This window comes from Grammomys surdaster, unplaced genomic scaffold (assembly GCF_004785775.1).
Source record: "Grammomys surdaster isolate TR1022 unplaced genomic scaffold, NIH_TR_1.0 191, whole genome shotgun sequence".
In the NCBI taxonomy this organism is placed as follows: domain Eukaryota; kingdom Metazoa; phylum Chordata; class Mammalia; order Rodentia; family Muridae; genus Grammomys; species Grammomys surdaster.
Genome location: NW_021604636.1, coordinates 9,498,509 through 9,506,772, shown reverse-complemented (window position 1 = coordinate 9,506,772; position 8,264 = coordinate 9,498,509). Strand labels below are relative to the sequence as shown.

Here is an 8,264-nt window from a genome sequence, read left to right as displayed (position 1 = left end):
AAAACGAAACTAGCTCCCTGTTTGGGTCCCTTTTTTCAGCAGTGTAAACTTATAAAGTTATTTACTACACATAACTGTGTACACACACACTCACACAAACACACACACACGTACCAGAGTTCTACAGAATATGTTAAAAACTTTTAAAATTCTCTTATATTTATTAAATATATTTCAAAGTTAATTTTCTTATTTTTGAGACTCTTATACTATAGTATTCAGATATTTGGAAATTCATATCTGAATTGCTTTGGTTTGTATTAAAGGGTTTTAGACAGTTGAATATACCTGCCATATTGTCAAGGAGGTGGGTATTTTATTTGTAGATCTCTAAAGGATATTAAAGGCTACAGATTTCCCATGTTGATTATTTCAAATACTGACTTACTTTAAAATTCTAAAATAATAGATTACACTGAATTTGATACTTTTTGGTAAAATTTGTTCTGAAGCAAGTTGAAAGTAACAAGATGTGGTCTGGAATAGTAAGCTTTGTCATGGAAACAGCATTGGAATCTCAATAATATCTTACAAACTCTAGGCTAAGTTTCTTTAAGAGTGAAAATCCCCTCAGAGGAGGCCATCATAGGTCTGTGCATCTGCTGTTATAATTATAGCTAGAGTTGTTACATTAAAATCCATGAGCATTGCCTTGACATTACAAAGCACACTCTTTAGATGAGCAAAATACAGAAGTTTAGGTGTGACCTATCATTCTTAGGTTACTTCAATATTAGGCACAAAGCTTGTCTTTGAATTAGAGTCATTTTTCTGTCAGTCATACTTTGCTACTATTTTGGACAATCTTAAATAGTCTTTTTTTTGTATTGTGAAATCTTTGGAAATCTTGAATGACCATAGTGGCTCAGTAATTACTTATAGATTAATTGATTTGCTCATTGATTAATGCTATAATGTTTTATATTATTGTCTTTGTCTCTAAATGTTTAACAACACACAGATATCTGCTGCTGTTATGAATCTTTGATATGTGTTAATCATAACTCTATTTGATTGTAATAATTCTAATATAAATCTATAAATATATGACAATAAGTAAATGCACAAAACTCCTAACAAGTAGACAGAAGTGTATATCTATTTTACAAGCGAATCAAGCTGTGAAAGTACAGGAGGAGAAGGAGGAGTTGGTGTGTCGGTAGCACCAGACTGAAATGTGTGACTAAATTAGGTTTGAACTGGCACTGTCGAGCTCTTTTCTAACTGCTGGATTCAGAGAGCATAACATTACAGATGATTGGGTCCACACCTAAGTAAATATCTTTCTTGCTAAACATGTCACTTAAGTATCTGTGGATATAATAATGACCACTGTCACAGAACACATATACCACTATAGGTGGCACCTGCCAATTCTTAACTGAATCTCATGGAACCTTGACCTTAGAGGAAAATCTACCTACATCAGAGAGAGGGAGAATTAGTTTTCTCCAGGAACAAGTACACTAATTGTGTACCAAGTGGTCAACCATAAAAACATATACACACAAATAGTACTGAACAGACAAAGCAGGTTGCATTTATAAATTTATTTATGTAACAATAATAGTTAAATACTAGAAGGCTATGAACTTAGGGTTGCATAGGGGCAGTGCATGGAATGGGTTGGTGGAAGGAAAGGAATGGGGAGAGGGGCGTGATCATACTTTAACTATAAAATACTTTTAGAAATGTTAAGGAGGCAAAGAGACCAAAAATCACCTTCACCGGGGACACATTCTTAAACTGAAATTCCTAATTTTATTAAAAATCAATTAGGAAATACATTATGATCATGAGTTAGCAATGTTGAATAGTATTTTATGAAGGTAGATAATGAATATTTTGTAAAATACCCGAGTTATTGGTATCTTTGAGAAAAAGAATAAAGACAGTGGCTGTGTAAACGAGATTCACATGGAAAGTGTGACAAAGCGACTCTATCATCCCCATCTGTGCCATCTCTTACTCCTGAAGAAAAACATCTTGATTGGCTTGAGGCTCTTTGGGAAGATATTTTCAAAGACTTTAAGTAGCTGCAACATTAGTCATTATTACTTGCCCAAACTCTCGGAGATAAAGGGGCCAAGTCAATGAACTTTCTTTTGAAAGTAACATGTATTACTTGAACTCAAGACTGAATCAGTTCTCTAGACACTGATTTAGTTTAGAGTGAATAGAAATGAATAAGGGGTTGGATAGTGATATGCACCTTTAATCTCAAAACTCAGGTAATTGAAACAAGAAGATCCTGAGTTTCATGCTAGCCAGAGCTTCATAAGGAAATCCTATTTCAGAAACCAAACCTACTAAGCAAACAACCAGTCAATTATATTTTATTTATTTGTGAATGAAATAGTAATTGCTGTTTATTCTAATTTTGATTGGGTTCTTATTCTAACTCCTATGTTGAGATGTATCACATGGATCCTGTTGCCAAGTTGCTTCCCTAATTTTTTTTTTCTAGGAGAACTTGTGATGATTTTTTTTAAATGAATTATTTTATTTAAAATAAGGCTACCACAGGAATGACAGGGTAAGTCTGTAAGGTAAGCTACATCAATAAGAATTTCTTATACCAAAAGTTAATGAAGTCTCTTGAACTTAAACGCAAATATAACTTTACGTCTATTTATATCGCTTTTGAACATAAGCCCACAAAAATTAACCTCAGCAGAAAGTTGATTTCTTCTCTTAACCATACACAAACTATATATATATTCTCACAGTAAAAGATCTCAAAAGAAGTAGATAGGAGGTCCCAGGCATGAGAAAGGTAGGATTTCATAAACAAGTCATTCTGTATATTCTGGATTAAGAATATTGAGGATTTTTGTATGGAAGAAAACTAAGATTTTTCTTTTCTCTTCAAATCTGGCCAAAACGAAAAATAAACCAATTTTTTAAAAACAAATTTCTGGGGATTTGAGGGGTTCTGTAATGATTGCTGGGCCATAGCAATGAAGCTATCAATATAGCCAATGTCATTGGTTATCATGATGAATTCTTCAAAACAAATGTAACTACTTATGATATTGCATCTGCTTGTATTGAAATAGTTTGAAAGGGTTGTTCAGTGTACAAAGAAGTTAGTCATAGAAGTCAAAGAATAAAATGGTTTCTATGACATGAAGGATATTGTCAGAGTAGCCCAAGTGTGGACCATAGTGTTTATTAGAACATTGTCTCTCCACCTCAGATTGAGGCTTATTGATATACAGGTTTGTTTATACTCTGTCAGTTGAACCCCACTACGATTTTCTAAAAGAGGACCTACAGAAAATCGAAAAGGCTCTAGTAGCAGCCTGTTGCAGTTTGCATGTCCCCATGCTATTCTTCTTTTTTTTTAAATTTTTTTATTGGATGTTTTATTTACATTTCATATGTTGTCCCCTTACCCCATCCCCCACCCACCCGGGAACCCCCTATCCCCTTACCCCTCCTCCTTCTTCTCTGTGGATGTAACCCCTACCTACCCCCCACTCCCAGTTCCCCACCCTCAAAATTCCCACCCCCTGGGGCGTCCAGCCTTCATGAGGTCAAGGTTCTCTTCTTCCACCTATGCCCAGCAGGGCCCTCCACTCTAACATATTCAGCTAAAGCTCTGGATCCCTCCCAAAGTGCTCCCAGGCTGGTGGTTTAGACCCTGGGAGCTGTGGTTGGTTGGTATTGTTGCTCTCCTCATGGTGCCCCAAACCCTTACAGCTCCTTCAGTCTTCACTCTAAATCCTCCACTGAGAACCCCATGATCAGTTCAATGGCTAGTTGTGAGCATCTGCCTCTGAATATGTCAGACTCTTGAAGACCTCTGAGGAGACATCCATATCAGGCTCTTATCAGCATGCACTTCCTGACTTCCACATCAGCATCTACCTTTGGTGACTGCACATGGGATGGATACTCAGGTGGAAAGGTCTTCAGATGGCCCCTCCTTCAGTTTCTGTCCCTCACTTTGTCTCCATATTTGTTCCCTTGAGTATTTTGTTGCTCCTTCTAAAAAGGACTGAATCACCCCAACTTGGTCTTCCTTCTTCATGAGCTTCATGTGGCCTGTGAGTTGCATCTTGGGCATTTCAAGGTTCTAGGCTAATATCCAATAATCAGTGAGTGACTACCATGTGTGTTCTTTTGTGATTGGCTTACTTCACTCAGGATAATAATTTCAAGTTCTATCCATTTACCTAGGAACCTCTCTAATTCATTGCTTTTAATAGCTGAGTAATACTCCATTGTGTAAATATACCACATTTTTTGAATCCATTCCTCAGCTGAAGGACATCTGGGTTCTTTCCAGCTCCTGGCTATTATAAATAAGGCTGCTATGAACATAGTTGAGCATATGTCCTTGTTATATGTTCAAACATCTTCTGGGTATATGCCTAGGAGTGTATGGCTGGATCCTCAGGTAATGCTATGTCCAATTTTCTGAGGAACCGCCAGACTGATTTCCAAAGTGGTTGCACCATCTTGCAGTCCCACCAACAATGGAGGAGTGTTCCTTATTCTCCACACCCTTGCCAGCATCTACTATCACCTGAGTTTTTAATCTTAACCATTCTAACTGGTGTGAGATGGAATCTCAGGTTGGTCCCTGATGACTAAGGATGCTGAACATTTCTTTAAGTGCTTCTCGGCCATTCGAATTTCTTCCGTTGAAAATTCTTTGTTAAGCTCTATACCCCATTTTTTTTTAAGGCTTGTTTTATTTTAATGACTGATCCAGATCCACAGGAGGCCACAGCCGGGCCACTATGTACAGACTGAGGGAAGCTTATTTCTTGGTCTCTTCCTCCTTGGACAGAGTCTTGATGATCTCCTCCTTCTTGGCCTGCAGGCGCTCCTCCCTGCGCTTCCGTGCTTCCTTGGTCTTAGACCTGCGAGCCTCAGCCTGGTCAGCCAGTAGCTTCTTGCGGGCCTTGTCTGCCTTCAGTTTGTGGATATGTTCCATGAGAATCCGCTTGTTTTTGAATACATTGCCTTTGACCTTCAGGTACAGGCTGTGATACATATGGCGGTCAATCTTCTTAGATTCCTGGTATCTCCTGAGGAGCCGGCATAGGATCCTCATTCTTCTCATCCAAGTGACCTTCTCGGGCATCCGAGCGTTGGCCGTACCCTTCCTCTTCCCTATGCCCATGTGCCTGCCCTTCCGGCGGGCCAAGGTGTTCTTCCGGCAGCAAGCCTGGGAATGGACAGTCACAGGCTTCTGGATGACCATCCCATCTTTGATCAGCTTCCTGATCTGCTGACGGGAGTTGGCATTGGCGATTTCATTGGTCTCATTGGGGTCCAACCAGACCTTCTTTTTACCACAGCTGAGGACACTAGAGGCAAGCCTCTTCTGTAGCCTGAGCATACTCATGGCTGCAGACACAGCAGCGAAAGGAAAGATATACCCCATTTTTTAATATGGTAATTTGGTTGTCTGGAGTCTAATTTCTTGAGTTGTTTGTATATATTGGATATTAGCCCTCTATCAGGTGAAGGATTGGTAAAGATCTTTTCCCAATTTGTTGGTTATCATTTTGTCCTATTGACAGTGTCCTTTGCCTTACAGAAACTTTGCAATTTTATGAAGTCCCATTTGTCAATTCTTGATCTTAGAGCATATGCCATTGGTGTTCTGTTCAGGAACTTTTCCCCTGTGCCCATGTATTCGAGGCTCTTTCCCACCTTCTCTTCTATTAGTTTCAGTGTATCTGGTTTTATGTGGAGGTCCTTTATCCACTTAGACTTGAGCTTTGTACAAGGAGATAAGAATGGATCAATTTTCATTCTTCTACATGTTGTCCTCCAGTTGAACCAGCACCATTTGTTGAAAATGCTGTCCTTTCTCTACTGGACAGTTTTAGCTCCTTTGTCAAAGATCAAGTGACCATAGGTGTGTGGGTTCATTTCTGGGTCTTCAATTCTATTCCATTGATCTTCCTGCCTGTCTCTGTACCAATACCAGGTAGTTTTTATCACTATTGCTCTGTATAGTACAGCTTGAGGTCAGGGATGGTGATTCCTCCAGAAGTTCTTTTATTGTTGAGAATAGTTTTCGCTATCCTGGGTTTTTTGTTATTCCATATGAATTTGAGCATTTCCTTTTCTAACTGTGTGAAGAATTGAGTTGGGATTTTAATGGGGATTGCATTGAATCTGTAGATTGCTTTCGGCAAGATGGCCATTTTTATTATATTAAACCTGCCAATCCATGAGCATGGGAGATCTTTCCATCTTCTGAGATCTTCAATTTCTTTCTTCAGAGACTTGAAGTTCTTGTCATACAGGTCATTGACTTGCTTGGTTAGATTCACACCAAGGTATTTTATATTATTTGCGACTATTGTGAAGGGTGTCATTTCCCTAATTTCTTTTTCAGTCTGTTTATCTTTCATGTAGAGGAAGGCTACTGATTTGTTTGAGTTGATTTTATAACCAGCCACTTTGCTGAAGTTGTTTATCAGGTTTAGGAGTTCTCTGGTGGAAGTTTTGGGGTCACTTAAGTATACTATCATATCATCTGCAAATAGTGATATTTTGACTTCTTCCTTTCCTATTTGTATCACTTTGACTTCTTTTTGTTGTCTAATTGCTCTGGCTAGGACTTCCAGTGCTATATTGAATAGGTAGGGGGAGAGTGGGCAATCTTGTCTAGTCCCTGATCTTAGTGGGATTCCTTCAAGTTTCTCTCCATTTAGCTTGATGTTGGCTACTGGTTTGCTGTAAATTGCTTTTACTATGTTTAAGTAGGGGCCTTGAATTCCTGATCTTTCCAAGACTTTTATCATGAAGGGATGTTGAATTTTGTCAAATGTTTTCTCAGCAGCTAGTGAGATGATCATGTGGTTTTTTTCTTTGAGTTTGTTTATATAGTGGATTACATTGATGGATTTCCGAATATTGAACCATCCCTGCATTCCTGGGATAAAACCTACTTGATCATGATGGATGATTGTTTTGATGTGTTCTTGGATTCGGTTTGCTAGAATTTTATTGAGTATTTTTGCATCTATGTTCATAAGGGAGATTGGTCTGAAGTTCTCTTTGTTGGGTCCTTGTGGGGTTTGGGTGTGAGTGTAATTGTAGCTTCATAGAACGAATTGGGTAGTGTTCCTTCTGTTTCTATTTTGTGGAATAGTTTGAACAGAATTGGTATTAGGTTTTCCTTGAAGGTCTGATAGAATTCAGCACTAAAACCATCTGGTCCTAGGCTTTTTTTAGTGGGGAGACTTTTAATGACTGCTGCTATTTCCTTAGGGTTTATGGGACTATTTAGATGGTTTATCTGCTCCTGGTTTAACTTTGGTACCTGGTATCTGTCTAGGAAGTTGTCCATTTCATCCAGGTTTTCCAGTTTTGTTGAGTATAGGCCTTTGTAGTAGGATCTGATGATTTTTTGAATTTCTTCAGTTTCTGTTGTTATGTCTCCCTTTTCAGTTCTGATTTTATTAATTTGGATACTGTCTCTGTGCCCTCTGGTTAACCTGGCTAACGATTTATCTATCTTGTTGATTTTCTCAAAGAACCGGCTCCTGGTTTTATTGATATTTTGTATTGTTCTTTCTGTTTCTATTTGGTTGATTTCAGCCCTGAGTTTGATTATTTCCTGCCTTCTACTCCTCCTGGGTGTATTTGCTTCTTTTTGTTCTAGAGCTTTTAGTTGTGCAGTCAAGTTGTTAGTGTGTGCTCTCTCCAGTTTCTTTTTGTAGGCACTTAGAGCTATGAGTTTTCCTCTTAGCACTGCCTTCATGGAGTCCCACAAGTTTTGGTATGATGTGTCCTCATTTTCATTGAATTCTAAAAAGTCTTTTATTTCTTTCTTTATTTCTTCCTTGACCAAGTCATCATTGAGTAGAGAGTTGTTCAGTTTCCATGTGCACGTGGGTTTTCCATTGGTTTTGTCATTATTAAAGACCAGTCTTAGTCCGTGGTGATCTGATAAGATGCAAGGGATTATTTCAATCTTTTTTTGTGTTTGTAGAGGCCTGTTTTGTGACCAACTATATGGTCTATTTTGGAGAAGGTACCATGAGGTGCTGAGAAAAAGGTATATTCTTTTGTTTCAGGATGAAATGTTCTATAGATATCTGTTAAGTCCATTTGGTTCATAACTTCTGTTAATGTCAAAGTGTCTTGGTTTAGTTTCTGTTTCCATGATGTGTCCATTGCTGAGAGTGGGGTGTTGATATCCCCCACTATTATTGTGTGAGGTGTAATGTGTGTTTTGAGCTTTAGTAAAGTTTCTTTTATGTATGTAGGTGCCCTTGCATTTGGAG

General features: G+C 38.3%; 1 pseudogene; it reads right to left on the bottom strand.

Moving 5' to 3' along the window:
• Window positions 1-4,750: 4,750 nt before the first annotated feature.
• On the bottom strand, window positions 4,751-5,362 carry LOC114622785 (annotated as a pseudogene).
• Between the last annotated feature and the right edge of the window lie 2,902 nt (window positions 5,363-8,264).